We start from the raw sequence: 18,786 nt of genomic DNA, 5'->3' as shown, positions 1-18,786 counted from the left end.
TCACCCAAAGACCCTGTCGAACCACACAAAGAATTCTAATATGTCCCTATGGGTCCTAGAACCCCTATAGATATATGTCATCATGTAATGGGTTGAAGGGGGTCATACGTCACCCTATGACCCTCTTCAACCAATATGAAGCTTTCTAATATGTCCCTAGGGGTCCTAGAACCCCTACAGACATGTCATCATGTAATGGGTCGAAGGGTGTCATAGGTCACCCTATGACCCCCTTCAACCCATATGAAGCATTCTAATATATCCCTCAGGGTCCTAAGACTCCTAAGAACATATGTTGTCATGTAATGGGTCGAAGGGGGTCATGGGGTGATATGAACGATTCTAATATTTTATCTCATTTAATGGGTTGAAGGGACCCATATGAAGGATTCCAATCTGTCCATAGGGGACCTAGGACACATAGCGACATTTGTCATCATGTAATGGGTCAAAGGGGATTATAAGGCAACCTTCTACCCAAATGAACAATTCTAACATGTCCCTAACGATCCTAGCACCCCTAGGGACATATATCATCATTAAATGGGTCGAAGGGGGTCATAGGTCAACTTATGACCCCTTTCGACCCATGCAAAAGATTCTAATATGTCCCTAAGGGTCCTAGGACTCCAAGTGATATATATCATCATATAATGGGTCAAAGTGGATCATAGGCTACCTTATGAACCCATTTGAACCATACAAAAGATTCTAATATGTCCCTAGGGGTCTTAGAATCCCTAGGGACATATGTCATCATGTAGTGAGTTGAAGGGCATCATAGGTCACCTTATGACCCCCTTTGACCCATAAGAAGGATTCTAATATGTCTGCAAGGGTCCTAGGACCCATCCGTACATATGTTCTCATCTAATTGGTCGAACGGGGTCATAGGTCAACATATGACCCCCTTTGACCCATATCAAGCATTCTAATATTTTTCTAAGACCCTTAGGGACATATGTCATCATGTAATAGATTGAAGAGGGTCATACATCACCCTATGACCCTCTTCGACCCATACAAAATATTCTAATATGTCCCTAGAGGTCATAGGACCCTTAGGTACATGTGTCATCATGAAATTTTTCATACATCACGCTTTGACCCATACAAAATATTCTAATATGTCCCTAGGCATCATACGTCACCCTATGACCCCTTTCGACCCATACAAAGAATTCTATTATGTCCCTAGGGGTCCTAGGACCCCTAGGTACATATGTCATCATGTAATTATTTGAAGGGGGTCATACATCAAACTGTGACACCCTTCGACCCATATGAAGCATTAAAATATGTCCCTAAAGGTACTAGGACCCCTAGAAAAATATATTCTCATATAATGGGTCGAAGGGGGTCATAGGTCACCCTGTGACCCCCTTTGACATATAAGAAGGATTCTAATATGTCTGTAGGGGTCTTAGGACCCCTAGGGACATATGTCATCATGTAATTGATCGAAAGGGGTCATAGGTCAAACTATGACCTTCCTCAACTCATACGATGTATTTTAATATGTCCCTCTAGAGACATATGTCATCATTTAATAGGTCAAATGGGGTCATAGGTCACGCTATGACCCCTTTAAACCCATATGAAGCATTCTAATATTTCTCTAGGCATCTTAGGACTCTTAGGGACATATGCCATCATGTAATGGGTCGAAGGGAGTCACAGGTCAACCTATGACCCCCTTCAACCCATATGAAAGATTCTAATATGTCCTTAGGGGTCCTAGGACCCCTAGGGACATGTTTCATCATATAATATGTTGAAGGGGGTCATAGGTCACTCTATGACCCCCTTTGACCCATACGAAGGATTCTAATATGTCCTTAGGGTCCCTTAAACCCCTAAGAAAATATGACATCATCTAATGGTTCGAAGGGGGTCATAGGGTGACCTATGACCCCTTTCAACCCATTATATGATGACATATGTCCCTAAGAACATATTATAATGCTTCATATAGGTCGAAGGGGGTCATAGGTCACCCTTTGATCCCCTTGGACCCATAAGAATAATTTTAATATGACACTAGGGGTCCTAGCTAGAAGCCTGCATACATATGTCATCATTTTATAGGTTGAAAGAGTTCATAAGTAAAACTATGACCCACTTTGACCCATACGAAGCATTCTAATATGTCCCTAAGCATCCTAGGACTCTTAGGGACATATCTCATCATGTAATGGGTCAAAAAGGGTCATAGGGTCAAAGAGAGTCATAGGTCACCCTAAGACCCCTGCCGAGCCATATGAAGCATTCTAATATATCCATAGGGGTCCTAAGACCCCTACGGACATATGTCATCATGTAATGGGTTGAAGTGGGTCATAGGTCACCCTATGAATCCCTTCTACCCATACAAAGGATTCTATTATGACCCTAGGGGTCATAGGACCCCTAGGGACATATGTCATTATGTAATTGGTCGAAGAGGGTCATAGATTACCCTATGACCCCTTTCGACCCATATAAAGCATTCTAATATGTCCTTAGGTGTCCTACGACCCCTAGGGACATATGTCATCATGTAATGGGTCACAGGAGGTCATAGGTCAACCTATGGCCCCTTTCGATCCATACGAATAATTCTAATATGTCTCTAGGGCTCCTACAACCCCTAGGGACATATGTGATCATTTAATTGGTCAAAAGGGGGTTATAGGTCACCCTATGACCCCCTTCAACCCATATGAAGCATTATAATATGTCCCTAAGTGTCCTAGGACTCTTAGGGACATATGTCATCATGTAATGGGTCAAAGGGGTTATAGGTCACCCTATGACTAGGGTGATCTATGACCCCCTTTGATCAATATGAAGTGTTCTAATATGTCCATAGGGGTCCACAGAACCCTAGGGACATATGTAATAATGTGATGGGTTGAAGGCAGTCATAGGTCACCCTATGACCTCTTTGGACCTATAAGAAGGATTCAAATATGTCCTTAAGGGTCTTAGAAAGCCTAAAGACATATGTCGTCATGTAATGGGTAGAAGGGGGTCATAAGTCAACTTATGACCCCTATGACCCCCTTCAACTCATATGAAGCATTCTAATATGTCCTTAAAGGTTCTAAGAAACCTAAGGCCATATGTCATCATGTAATGGGTTGTAGGGGATCATAGGTCACCCTATGACCCCCTTCGACTCATACGAACGATTCTAATATGTCCCTTGGGGTCCTAGGACCCCTAAGGACATATGTCGTCATGTAATTGTTTGAAGGGAATCACAGGTCACTCTATGACCTGCTTTGACCCATACGAAGGATTATAATATGTCCCTAGGACTCCTAAGGACATATTTCATCATGTAATAGGTCGAAGGGGGGCATAGGTCACCCTATGAACCCCTTCGACTCATACGAAGGATTTTAATGTCCCTAAAGGTCTTAGGACCCCTACAGACATATGTCATCATATAATGCTTCAAGTGACCTATGACCCCCTTCAACACATACGAAGAATTATAATATGTCCCTAGGATTCCTAGGACCCCTATGGACATATGACATCATTTAATGGGATGAAGGGGGTCATAGGTAAATCTATCGCCCCCTTCAATCCATACAAAGCATTCTAATATGTCCTTAGGGGTCCTAGGACCCCTAGGGACATATTTTGTCATGTAATGGGTCGAAGCGGGTCATACGTCACCTTATGACCCCCTTTGACCCTTACGAAGGATTCTAATATGTTTCTAGAGATCATAGGACCTCTAGGGACATATGTCATCATGTATTGGGTGGAACAGGGTCATAGTTCACCCTATAACCCCCTTTGACCCATACGAAAGATTATATTATGTCCCTAGGGGTACTAGGACCCCTAAGGACATATGTCATCGTATAATTATTTGAAGGGGGTCATAGGTCACGCTATGCCACCCTTCGACCCATATGAAGTATTCTAATATATCCCTAAGGGTCCTACGACCCCTACGGACATGTCATTATATAACAGGTCGAAGGGGGTCATAGGTCACCCTATGACCCCCTTTGACCTATAACAAGGATTCTAATATTTTCGTAGAGATTTTAGGACCCCTAGCGACATATGTCATCATGTAATGGGTCGAAGGGGATCATAGGTCAACCTATGACCCCCTTCGACCCATACGAAGTATTCTAATATGTCTCTAGGGGTCCTAGGACCCCAAGGGACATATGTCATCATTTAATGGGTCGAAGGGGGTCAAAGGTCACCCTATGACCCCCTTCAACCCATATGAAGAATCCTAATATGTCCTTAGGGGTCTTAGGACCTGTAGGGACATATTTTGTCATGTAATGGGTCGAAGGGGGTCATAGGTTCCCTTCAACCGATATGAAGGATTCTAATATGTCCATAGGGGTCCTCGGACCCCTTGGGACATATGACATCATATAATAGGTCGAAAGGGGTCATAGGGTGACCCATACGAAAGATTATAATATGTCCCTAAGGGCTCTAGGACCCCTAGGGACATATGTCATCATGTAATGAGTCAAAGGTGGTCATAGGCCTTCGACCCATATGAAGCATTTTAATGTCACTAGGGGTCTTAGGACCCCTTGGGAATATGTTGTCGTATAATGGGTTGAAGGTGGTTATAGGTCACCCTATGACCCCGTTGGACCCATAAGAACGATTCTAGTATGTCTCTAGGGGTCCTAGGACACCTAAAAATAGATGTCGTCATTTTATTAGTTGAAGGGGGTCATAGGTCAACCTATGAACCTCTTCATCCCATACGAAGCATTTTAATATGTCCCTAACCATCCTAAAAAATGTAAGGACATATGTCATCATGTAATGGGTCGAAGGGGGTCATAGGTCACTCTAAGAATTCCATCGAGCCATACAAAGCATTCTAATGTCCCTAGGGGTCCTACGACCCCTACGAACATATGTCATCATGTAATAGGTTGATGGGTGTCATAGGTTACCCTATGACCCCCTTTGACCCATACAAAGGATTCTATTATGACCCTAGGGTTCTTAGGACCCCTAGGGACATATGTCATCATGTAATTGGTCAAAGGGGATCATAGGTCACCCTATGATCCCCTTCGACCTATACGAAGCATTATAATATGTTCTTAGGTGTCATAGGACTCCTATGGACATATTTCATCATGTAATAGATCAAATGGTGTCATAGGTCAACCTATGACCACCTTCGACTCATACGAAGTTTTTTAATCTGTCCCTAGGACTCTTACAACCCCTAAGGACATATGACATCATTTAATAGGCCAAAGGGGATTATAGGTGACTCTATGACCCCCTTCAACCCATATGAAACATTCTAATATGTACTTAGGGGTCCTAGGACCCCTAGGGACATATGTAATAATGTAATGGGTTTAAACCTATGACCCTCTTGGACTCATAAGAAGGATTCTAATATTTCTCCAAGGGTCTTAGCAAGCCTAAATAAATATGTTGTCATGTAATGCATTGAAGGGGTCCATAGGTCAACCTATGACACCCTTTGACCCATTCAAATCATTCTAATATGTCCCTAGGGGTCTTAGGACTCTTAGGACCATATTTCATTATGTAATGTGTCGAAGGGGATCATAGGTCACCCTATGAACCCCTTCGACCCATACGAATGATTCTAATATGTCCCTAGGAGTCTTAGGACCCCTAAGGACATATGTCAACATGTAATTGTTTGAAGGGGGAAATAGGTCACCCTATGACCCCCTTCGACCCATACGAAGGATTCTAATATGTCCCGAGCGGTCCTAGGATTCCTAGAGACATATGTCATCACGTAATGGGTCGAAGGGGGGATAGGTCACCAAATGATCCCCTTCGATCCATACGAAGGATTCTAATATGTCCTTAAGGTCTTAGGAGCCCTATGAACATATGTCTTCATGTAATGGTTCAAGTGACCTATGACCCTCTTTGACACATACGAAGCATTCTAATATATCTGTAGGGGTAGGGGTCCTAGGACCCCTACGGACATATGATGTCATGTAATAGGGCTAAGAGAGTCATTGGTAAACCTATCACTCCCTTCGACCTGTATGAAATATTCTAATATGTCTCTAGGGGTCCTAGGATGCCTACAGACATATGTTGTCATGTAATGGATCGAAAGGAGCCATACGCCACTTTATGACCCCCTTCGACCCTTACAAGGGATTCTAGTATGTCCTTAGGGGTCATAAGACCTCTAATGACATATGTCATCATGTAATGGGTGGAAGGGAGTCATAGATCACCCTATGACTCCCTTCGACCCATATGAAGGATTCTATTATGTCCCTAGGGTTCCTAAGACCCCTTTGGACATATGTCATCATGTAATGGGTCGAAGGGGTCATAGGTTAACCTATGACCCCCTTCGACCCATATAAAAAATTGTAATGTCATCGTGTAATGGGTCGAAGGGTGTCATAGGTCACCTTATGACCCCCTTTGACCCATACAAAAAATTTTAATATATCCTTAAGCGTCTTGGGACCCCCAGGGACATATGACATCATGTAATGTGTTGAAGGGGGTCATAGGACACCCTATGACCCCATTTGACCCATACAAAGGATTCTAATATGTTCCTAGTGGTCCTAGGACCTCTAGAGACATATGTTATCATATAGTGGGTCGAAGGGGGTCAAAGGTCACCCTATGACCCCCTTCGACCCATACTAAGAATTCTAATATGTCCCTAGGACACCTAGGGACATATGTCACCATATAATGAGTTGAAGTGGGTCATAGGTCACCCTATGACCCCTGTCGAGCCATACGAAGTACTGTAATATGTCCCTAGGGGTTCTATGAACCTTACGGACATATGTCCTCATGTAATAGGTCGAAAGGGGTCATAGGGTGACCTATGACCCCCAGCGAGCAATAAAAAGCATTCTAATATGTCCCTAAGGGTTTTATGACCCCTAGGGACATATGTCATCATGTAATTGTTCAAAAGGGGTGATAGGTCACCCTATTATCCTCGTCGAGCCATACGAAACATTGTAATGTCCCTAGTGGTCCTAGGACCCCTACAGACATATCTCATCATGTAATTGGTTGAAGGGGGTCATAGGTCACCCTATGACCCCCAGTGTGCAATATGAAGCATTCTAATATGTCCCTAGGGGTCCTAGGACACCTAGGGACATATATCATCATGTAATGGGTCGAAAGGGGTCATAATTCACCCTATGACCCCCTTCGACCCATAAAAAGCTTTCTAATATGTCCCTAGGGGTCCTAGGACCCCTACAGACATATGTCTTCATGTAATGGGTCGAAGGGTGTCATAGGTCACCCTATGATCCTTTTTTACCCATAAAAAGCATTCTAAAATGTCCATAGGGATCTTAGGACCCCTAGGGACATATGTTGTCATGTAATGGATTGAAGAGGGTCATAGGTCACCTTATGACCCCCTTCGACCCATGTGAACGATTTTAATATGTCCTTAAGGGTCCTAGGACCTGTAGGGACAAGTGTCATCATCTAATGGGTCGAAGGGGGTACCGATGACACCCTTCAACCCATACAAAAGATTCTAATATGTCGTTAGGGACCCCTTCAGACATATGTCATCATGTAATGGATCAAAGGGGGTCATAGGTTGACCTATGACTCCCTTTGACCTATACCAAGCATTCTAATATGTCTTTAGGGGTCCTAAGAGCCTTAGCGACATATTGCATTATGAAATGGGTCAAAAGATGTCATAGGTCAATCTATGAACCCCTTCGACTTATACGAAGCATTCTAATATGTTTCGAGGGATCCTAAGACTCCTAGGGACATATGTTGTCATCTAATGGGTCGAAGGGGTTTATAGCTAACCCTATAACCCCTTTCGACCCATACAAAGCATTTTTATATGTCCCTAGGGGTCCTAGGATCGCTAGGGATATATGTCATCATTTAATGGATCAAAGAGGGTCATAGGTCAACCTATGAGCCCCTTCGACCCATATGAAGGATTCTAATATATTCCTAGGGGTCCTAGGACACCTAGGGACATATGTTGCCATGTAATGGGTCTAAGGGGGTCATAGGTATAGGGAAATATGTCATCATGTAATAGGTCGAACAGGGTCATAGGTCACTCTATGACTCCCTTCGACCCATACAAAGGATTCTAATATGTCTCTAGAGGTCTTAGGACCCCTAAGGACATATGTGATCATGTAATGGGTCAAAGGGTGTCATAAGTCACCCTATGACTCCCTTTGACCCATACGAAGGATTCTAATATGTTCCTAAGGGTCCTAAGACCCCTAGGGACGTGTCTTCAAGTAATGGGTCAAAGGGGGTCATAGGGTCATAGGTCACCCTATGACCCCATTCGACCCTTACGAAAGATTCTAATATGCCCCTAGGAATCCTAGTACCCCTAGGGACGTTTCGTCAAGTAATGGGTCAAACGAGGTCATAGGTCACCCTATGACCCCATTCGACCCTTACGAAGAATTTTAATATGTCCCTAGGGGTCCTAGGACCTCTAGGGACATATGTTATCATGTGATGGGTCGAAGGGAGTCATATGTCACCTTATGACCACCTTCGACCCATACAAAAAATTATAATATGTCCCTCGGGGTCCTAGGAACCCTAAGGACATATGTCGTCATGTAAATTATCGAAGGGGTCTTTGAATCATACAAAGGATTCTAATATGTTCCTAGGAGTCCTAGGACCCCTGCTGACATATGTCATCACGTATGACCCATACGAAAGATTGTAATATGCCCTTAGGTGTCCTAGGACTCCTACAGACATATGTCGTCATGTAATGGGTCGAAGGGGGTCATAGGGTGAATGACCCCCTTCGACCTATACGAAGCTTTCTTATATGTTCCTAAGGGTCATAGGATGCCTATGGACATATGTCATCATGTAATCGATCGAAATGGGTCATAAGTCAACTTATGACCTCCTTTGACCCATATGAAATATTCTAATATGTCCCTAGGGGTCCTAGGACCCCATAGGGACATATGTCATCATGTAATGGGTCGAAGGGTATCATAGGGTAACCTTCAACCCAAATAAATGATTCTAATATGTCCTTAGGGGTCCTAAAACCCCTAGGGACATATGTCATCATTTAATGGGTCAAAGGGGGTCATAGGTCTATCTATGAACCCCTTCGACCCATATGAAGCATTCTAATATGTTCATAGCGGTCCTACGACCCCTAGGGACATATGTCATCGTGTAATGGTCCAAAGGACCTATGACCCCCTTTGACCCATAAAAAAGATTCTAATATATCCCTAAAGTTTCTAGGAACCCTAGGGACATATGTTGTTGTGTAATGGGTTGAATTGGGTCATAGGTCACCCTATGACCCTCTTTGACCCATATGAATGATTCTAATATGTCCCTAGGGGTCCGAGGACCCTTAGGGACATATGTTGTCATATAATGGGTTGAAGAAGGTCATAGGTCAAGCTATGACCCCTTCAACCCATACGAATGATTTTAATATGTTCCTAGGGGTGCTAGGACCCCTAAGGACATATGTCATCATGTAATGGGTTGAACGGAGTCATAGTTCACCCTATGACCCCCTTCAACTCATACGGAGAATTCTAATATGTCCCTAGGTGTCCTAGGACCCCTAGGGACATATGTCATCATGTAATGGGTCGAAGGTGGTCATAGGTCACCCTTTGACCCCCTTCGACCCATACGAAGAATTTCAATATGTCCCTAGGGGTCTTAGGACCCCTAAGAACATATGTCATCATTTAATTGGTTGATGGAGTTCATAGGTCACCCTATGACCCCCTTCAACCCATATGAAGCATTCTAATATCTCCTTAGGGGTTCTAGGACCCGTAAGGACATATATATTAATATATATTTTATATTTATAGATTATAATACTAATAAGATAATGTATTATTATATACTAATAACATATTTTATAATAATAATAATTTATTATTGATAATCATAATAATATATGTTAATATTATATATAAATATATATTACATTATTATATTTAATAAAAAGTATAAGAAAAATAATAATAATATAATATAATAATATATATATTATATTTATAGATTATAATATGAATAACATAATATATTATTATATATTAATAGTTTATATGTTATATCTTTATGTCATGTTATTATATATATAATATATTATAATATATCTTTACATAGTAATATAACTCAAATAATTGATAAGTCGTAAACTATAACTCACATATTTGATTTTCCCTCTAAAATCTTTTAGGGGGCATATCGGTTATCCGATATTGCTAGCATCATTTTCCAACGTATTCTTTGTCCCTACAGAGCTGACAACATCACTTTTTGAGGTTTTTTTCACAGGTTTTACAAAAAATCTCTTTTTAGGGCCCAATCAATCAAAAAAAAGTTTGAAAATATAACCCTAGGTGTCTGATATTGTCATCTGAATGGGGAGCATCAGTCATCAAAAGGCTAAATACAAAAGGAAGGTATCCAATGAAGACATTGCGGCATATAGGAAAAGGGACAAAATGGAACACTGAAGAAAAAGACAAGGTATGTTAAATATCAGTCAAGTTGATGAATTAGCCGAACGTGAAATCATAGAGTTAGATAATGAATATGGACAGTTGGGGAATGAAAATGTACCTATAAAAAATGATAATGACAGAATTGAAAATTTTGAGAATGAAAATTTTGACGACGCAATGCCAGCAAGTCATAATTCAAATCGCATAATTGACCATGTCAAACATGACAATGCATAGGAACCTAATGCATAAGAACCTTACATTTCTCCTAATTATAATCAACATGAAGGTTCTAAAACACCAAAATGGATAATTGAAATTCATGAAACGATTATAACTAGTTTGGAAGGGAAAAAATTAGAAAGATCCATTCAGTTATGGCTTCAAGATTATATAAGATATTTTTTGGCAACAAGACAGTGGTAGAGCAATGTTAGCTTTTTATGCACTTATTAAATATGAAAAAGATGAGACTTACGCTTTATAAATTGAAGATTCGTGTCAATAAAAAGTTGGAAAGAAATGCCATTATTGTGAAGAATCTTTTTAGTGCTCTCAATAGCATTGAGAAAAATAGAAAGGAGAAGGATAACAGAGTTGCTCAAAGGGTTATTATAACATCTTTGGTAAGTCATTATTTGAGAAAGGTTAGATATATGAGACAAACTTGTATTGATTTGAATCTAAATCGTACTATTTTGAGAAGAGCACTTAGTCAACAAGAAAAAATTGATGATCCTCTTCAAAATGAAACATGGGCATTTGGTGGGAGACTTCCACATTTTAATAAGAAGCTGTGTGATTATGCGAAGGAAGAAATTACACAATTTTGGCACTCTAGCTTACGATTATCACCCAATGCTAAAGACGTGTTAAAGTTCAGAATTGGCATCAGAGACCACATGCGACATCCTAAACACTATTTGGAGGTAAGTCAAACTATGTTGTTCAAACAATTTAGACAAAGTCATCAGAGTCTTCATATATCACAAAGGGCTTTTGAATCTTTGAACCCATTTTATTGTGTGCCACTCAAAATTTGAAATACATGTTGCTGCAAATATCATATTGAGTTTTCTATGCACCATGAACTATTATACTCCATCTGTTCTACTTTGCATAGTAAAGAAATGTTGGAGGATTATGGTGCTAGTGGGCTTCCAAAATTATCAGGAGACTTGCTAGATCAACTTTTATGTCATAGAATTAATGGTTTTTTCTTTTATAGAAATGGTTGCTTAAATGAGAAGTGTTCAAAATGTGGTGGCTTATCCAAGTTTGACACATGTTTCCATGAGGGATGCAAACAAGATCTTGAAAAGACAATATTTAAAAAAAAGGTATTTGAAATGGTGAAATACACATTGAAGAGTAGGGGTGAGAGCTCTAGATGTGAATTGGTTGGAAAAGATATCAGTGTGGCTAGTTTTATTTTAGATTTCAAGGCAAATATTTTTTTCAAGTATGCAAGACATAGTCATAGGTCTTAGTGGTTGGATCAACAATTTAGAATGTGTAAGGAGACTTTTTCCATTGGCACTATTATATCAATTGTTGATTTTGTTGAGAACTACACATTGCAACCTCAAAATGAGATGCAATCTTAGTATTACAACTCCATTTAGATTCCTATTTTCATTCACATAACATATACACATGCTCCTAATAGTGCAGAAGATAATCAGAAGATTATTAGAGAGTGTCATTTTTATATGAGTGATGATAGATCTCACTCTCATGATTTTGTGTAACATTGCTTCAAAAATTATTTTGATTCCTTACATGAGCATGCAATTGCTATAGATAGACATATCATTTGGTCAGATAATTGTACAGGTCAATTCAAGAATGCTCACATGTTTTATTGGTTGTGTAGGATGCACGTAGAGAGAGGGGTGCCTCATATTTGGAGTTTTTTTGAGTTCGTCCATAGAAAAGGAGAACATGATAGAGCAGGGGAATGTGTGAAGAGAGCTTTAGTTAAGGAGCAACAAAAGATTTCAGCAGCAAAGCTTCTTGATGCTCGTAGCATTGTTGATTGGTGTAGTTTAGCATTATCACAAGGGAGGACTCTTGATTTAGTGGTATGCAGGTTCTTTTGGTTGGTTGAGGAAGGTCCATAGTTGATAGATCAAATTGTGCTATAGTGAAAGACTCATCAAAAATGCATTCATTCTGGAGCTCTGATTCTAGTACATGGACCATTTGGACACGACAGCTAGCGTGCTTTTGTCCTAGTTGTTTTCAGTGTGATTGGGATCACTTTGAGTCAAGTGAGTGGGTGGACACATGGGCTCCACATTATCTTACTCCATTTTCTATCATACCCTCTATTAGAAATGATGACATGGAAAGTTCACTTGAGCATAATCATCTATCAGATCTACTTCACCCAGGACATGTCTTTGCATTGGTTGCACCTTAGGGGAATGATGAGAAATCTGATTATTGGTTAGCATGTTGTGTAAGAGGTAAACAAAAACTTGCACAATAGATCACATATGATGATGGATTCACATATCCTACTAGTTCAGTGGTTGTTGCTGGAACATGGCTGAAGACATTCATGCTTAGAAGGAACATAATTCCTACATTCGAAGACTATTAGAAGCAAAAAATAATTCTCATATATTCGCATCTTATTATAGCAACAAATCTAAAGTTGTTGAAGCATCAAGGAAGACTAAAAGTAAAAGAACTTTTTACTATTACTAATGCTAATCATGAAGCCTTGTTGGAGACTCTAAAATAGAGAGAGGACCCTACTGGAACACTCGACTAGGTATATTTACTTCTTATGTTATTTTCTTTATAATGATTCAATGAACTGATGATTATCTTGTTTAATACAATAAGTTACTATTTTTTTTATGATATTGGAATGTAGGTGCATCATGAAGAGTTGGCGGGGTGGTGTTGGGGAGAATTCCTAAGATTTATGATGTATTATGATGTAAAATGTGAACTTTTTTTGTATATAGTTTTTGTAATAATGAAAAAGATAGGTTAAATTAGTTGCATATTCTAATTTGTATTTTGGTAGGTTCTTTGTAAGGAATTATAATAGAAAGATATTGAACAATTTCTTGCAAATCATATTTGCATGTGATACAAGGCTATAAGGAAAATTTTAAGAGCACTTATAACTATATGAAAGATAATTTCTTGCGGATATCTTATTACAAGTTTGGCTTTCTTCTTATTTGACATAGAGCAACTAGGCCCACCCCTTGAAATAAGAGTAAAATTGACAAGAATCCCTTTGCATGTAGTCTCAATACTCCCCAAATGAACTAGTCATTACCAAGGTGGTTCAACATCACCCATTAATGTTGAACCCTTAGGCCCACCTTTCCAACTAAGAGGAAAACTACTTCTTAGTCCAATAACATTAATGAAATATAGGGTTGTTGATCATCCACGTACCTACTACATCTAATAAGAAGAATTTTCAAGAATGCATGACATGTATCCAAATGCATATCCATAAAAATGCACAAAAATTAAATTCTATAATATTAAAGGATGCTAATCCCTTTGCATACACCCTTTAGCATCTCTAGAAGAGCAAGTGATTTTCATGTGGATTCAATATCACCAAAACATGTTGAGCCCTTAGGCATACCCATTTGAATTAGTAGGAAAATGGATTGGTTATCCAACAATTCTCATGCTAAGAAAGCTTTTTAATTGATCACATACCAACCACATCTCATCAAAAATAAATAAATCAAGTAACGCATACATGAGGTATGCACAATCACTAACCATTCTATGCACTTTTTTATCACATTAATACATGGAACACTAGTGCAAAGAACCTAATCATTTTTATTTTCTTGATGTAATAAGGTCTAGGGATAGATCTAATGATCTCCCTATGACCATCCACATTAGTAATGGACACAAGACCCCATGGTGCAACTATAAGCCTTGGCCATCAATTGGTCCAATAAAGTGGATTTTTGGTAAATTCCATATTTTTTGGGTAAGTTTAGATGTTTGGAACATTATTAGGGTCCCTAGGAGTTTGTAGAGTCCATTTGTAAACAAATTTGCAATAAAACTTGTCTTAGCGCAAAAATTGCAAAAAATTGCAAAAAGTTACTTAGCAACTTTTGCGATTTTCTTGACAACTTTTCAAAATCTAACTCCTAATGGCTAGAACTATTCAAATCATCAGTTCCATTAGCTCTAGGTTGGTGGGTGAACCCTAGTGACACCTTTTTTTTGGCCATGGAGACCATCCATCGTCTGCGGCCACCTCGTACCGAGGAGTCTCCAAGGTGCTCTAAGTGCATTTCGAGGTCAATCTTCCCAAGGTCATAACTTAGAGCTCATGAGGACTATCGATGAACTATCAAATGCTATAAGATGATGATGCTGAGACCTCAAATAACCTATCTCATTTTGGAGAGATCACATTCTATTTGGATTTGGCATAGCGATCTCACTCGATTTCAAAACTCACAATGTGCCTTAGTTGATAAGTACACAACAACGTAACTTTAAAATTGCTGATCTTGGCATCAAATCGTCAGTGCCATTAGCTTCGGGTGGGTGGGTGAACCCTAGTGACACCCTTGTTCTGGTCACAGAGACCACCCATCGTCCGCGGCCACCCCGTACCGAGGAGTCTCTAAAGTGCTCTAAGTACGTTTCGAGGTTGATCTTCTGAGGGTCATAACTTGGAGTTCATGAGGGCTATCAATGAATTGTTGAATAATATAGGACGGTGATGCCGAGGCCTAAAATAAACTATCTCATTTTTGTGAGATCACATTTTGTTTGGATTCGGCATAGCGATCTCGCTCGATGACAAAACTCATAGTGTGCCTTAGTTCATAGGTGCACCATAGCGTAACTCTGAAACTGCTTATCTTGGCATCGAATCATCAGTGCCATTAGCTATGGGTGGGTGGGTGAACCTTAGTGACACCTTCTTTTGGCCATGGAGATTATCCATCATCCGTGGCCACCCCGTATCGAGGAGTCTCCAAGGTGCTCTAAGTGCATTTCAAGGTTGATCTTTTGAGGGTCATAACTAAAAGCTTGTGACGTCTATCAATGAACTGCTAAATGTTGCAAGATGGTGATGCCGAGGCCTAAAATAACCTATCTCATTTTTGAGAGATCACATTCCATTTGGATTCAGCACAGTGATCTCACTCGATGCCAAAACTTGCGATGTACCTCAGTTCATAGGTGCACCACAAAATAACTTTGAAACTGCTAATCTTGGCATCGAATCGTCAGTGCCACTAGCTCCAAGTGGGTGGGTGAACCCTAGTGCCACCCTTGTTCCATCCATGGAGACCATCCATCGTCTGCGGCCACCCCGTATTGAGGAGTCTCCAAGGTGCTCTAAGTGTGTTTCGAGGTCGATCTTTCGAGGGTCATAACTTGGAGCTCACGAGGGCTATCGATGAACTATAAAATTCTACAAGATGGTGATGCTAAGGCCTAAAATAACCTATCTCATTTTTGAGAGATCACATTCTATTTGGATTTGGCACATCGATCTCGCTCGATGCCAAAACTTGTAGTGTGCCTTAGTTCATAGGTGCACCATAGCGTAACTTTGAAACCGTTGATCTTGGCATTGAATCATCAGTGCCATTAGCTCTAGGTAAGTGGGTGAACCCTAGTCTCACCCTTGTTCTAGCCATGGAGAGCATCCATCATCTGCGGCCACCCCGTACCGAGTAGTCTTCAAGGTGCTCTAAGTCCATTTTGAGCTTGATCTTTTGAGGGTCATAAACTGGAGCTCGTGAGGACTATCAATGAACTATTGAATGCTTTAGGACAATGATGTTGAGGACTAAAATAACCTATCTCATTTTTGAGAGATCACATTCTGTTTGGATTCGGCATAGCAATCTCGCTCAATGCCAAAACTTGTAGTGTGCCTCAGTTTGTAGGTGCACCATAGCATAACTTTGAAACCACTGATCTTGGTATCAAATCGTTAGTGCCATTAGCTCTAGGTGGGCAGGTGAACCCTAGTCACACCCTTGTTTTAGCCATGGAGACCATCCATCGTTCACAGCCACCCCATAACTAGGAGTCTCCAAGGTGCTCTAAATGCATTTCAAGGTCAATATTCTGAGGGTCATAACTCAGAGCTCATGAGGGCTATCAAAAAACTATTCAATGCTATAGGATGGTGATTCTGAGGCATAAAATAACCTATCTCATTTTCAAGAGATCACATTTCATTTGGATTCGGCACAGCGATCTCGCTCAATGCCAAAACTTGTAGTGTGCCTCAATAAATAGGTGCACCATAGCATAACTTTGAAACCCTTGATCTTGGCATCAAATCATCAATGCCATTAGCTTCGAGTGGGCGAGTGAACCCTAGTCACACCCTTGTTCAGGACATGGAGACCATCCATTATTTGTGGCCACCCTGTACCGAGGAGTCTCCAAGTTGCTCTAAGTGTGTTTCAAGGTCAATCTTTCAAGGGTGATAACTTGGAGCTCATGAGTGCTATCGATGAACTGTCAAATGCTATAGGATGGTGATATTGAGGCCTAAAATAAACTATCTCTTTTTTGAGAGATCACATTCTATTTGGATTTGGCACAGTGATCTTGCTCAATGCCAAAACTCGTAGTGTGCCTTAGTTCATAGGTGCACCACAGCATAACTTTGAAAATACTGATCTTGGCATCAAATTGTCAATTCTATTAGCTCCAAGTGGGCAGGTGAACCCTAGTCATACCCTTGTTCTAGCCATGGAGACCATCCATCATTCATGACCACCCTATACAGAGGAGTCTCCAAGGTGCTCTAAGTGCATTTCAAGGTCAATCTTCTGAGGGTCATAACTCAGAGCTCGTGAGGGCTATCAATGAAATATCAAATGCTACAGGATAGTGATCTTGAGGCCTAAAATAATTTATCTCATTTTAGAGAGATCACATTCTATTTGGATTTAGCACAGTAATCTCGCTCGATGCCAAAACTTGCAATGTGCCTCAGTTCCTAGGTGCACCACAGCGTAACTCTGAAACTGCTGATCTTGGCATTGAATCGTTAGGGCCATTAGCTCCAGGTGGGTAGGTGAACCCTAGTCACACCCTTTTTCTAGCCACAGAGACCATCCATCATTCGCGGTCACCTCATATAGAGGAGTCTCCAAGGTGCTCTAAGTGAATTTCGAGGTCGATCTTCTGAGGGTCATAACTCAGAGCTCGTGATGACTATAGATGAACTATCAAATTTTACAGGATGGTGATGCTGAGAACTAAAATAACCTATCTCATTTTTTAGAGATCACATTCTATTTCGATTTGGCATAGTGATCTCGCTCGATGCCAAAACTCGCAATGTGCCTCAGTTCATAGGTGCACCACAATGTAACTTTGAAATTGTTGATCTTGGAATCGAATCGTCAGTGCCATTAGCTCCGAGTGGGCGGGTGAACCTTAGTGACACCCTTTTTCTAGCCACGAAGACCATCCATCGTTCGTGGTCACTCCATACTGAGGAGTCTCCAAGGTGCTCTAAGTGCATTTTGAGGTCAATATTTTGAGGGTCATAACTCGGAGCTCATGAGGGCTATCAATGAACCATTGAATGCTACAAGACGGTGATGCTAAGGCCTAAAATAATTTAGAACTCATGAGGGCTATCGATGAACTATCCAATCAATTCTCTTAAGTTGAGATATTTTGAGTATTGTTGAAATTTACAAATTGTAGTATGAGGATAGTAACAAAGTGAAGTGCTAGTTATCAAAGATTATGAATCTATGAATGACTTGGTGGTTGGGAATAGAATCCATGGATGAGGATTGGAGTCCTTAACTGTGTTGAGATTAGATTTGAAGCCAAGAGTTAGTTTCAAGGTTGAAGGTGGAGTTTAAAATTAGATTTGGGGTTATCTAAACCTTGTGTAGGAGGTTAACTTGAGTGTGTTTATGTCATGATAGCACTTCAAATTATACATTGCATCCAAATTTGATAATAAAGGTTGTTAAAATATTATTAAAAAATTATTGCATTTGAATCGAATATAACAAACATAATCAAAATTAATGATATTCCATAAACATGAACAATACACATGATCCACGATAAATTGAACAATACTAGATACTAAATTAATATGTATATCATTGTGCACATAAATGACAAAAATATATATCAAAATATGTAGATCCATATGCAAAATGTGGCTGATCATGCCATCAGAATATGTATAATATCAATGTTTCTATATACAACGTGGCATATGCCATCTCAAAATGTCTCATGATGCATCCTATGACAA

This window comes from Cupressus sempervirens, chromosome 5 (genome assembly GCF_028749045.1).
Source record: "Cupressus sempervirens isolate cs-2001-9-10 chromosome 5, ASM2874904v1, whole genome shotgun sequence".
Taxonomy (NCBI): Eukaryota; Viridiplantae; Streptophyta; class Pinopsida; order Cupressales; family Cupressaceae; genus Cupressus; species Cupressus sempervirens.
The sequence above is the reverse complement of the archived record's forward strand: the minus strand, read 5'-3'. Positions refer to the sequence as shown.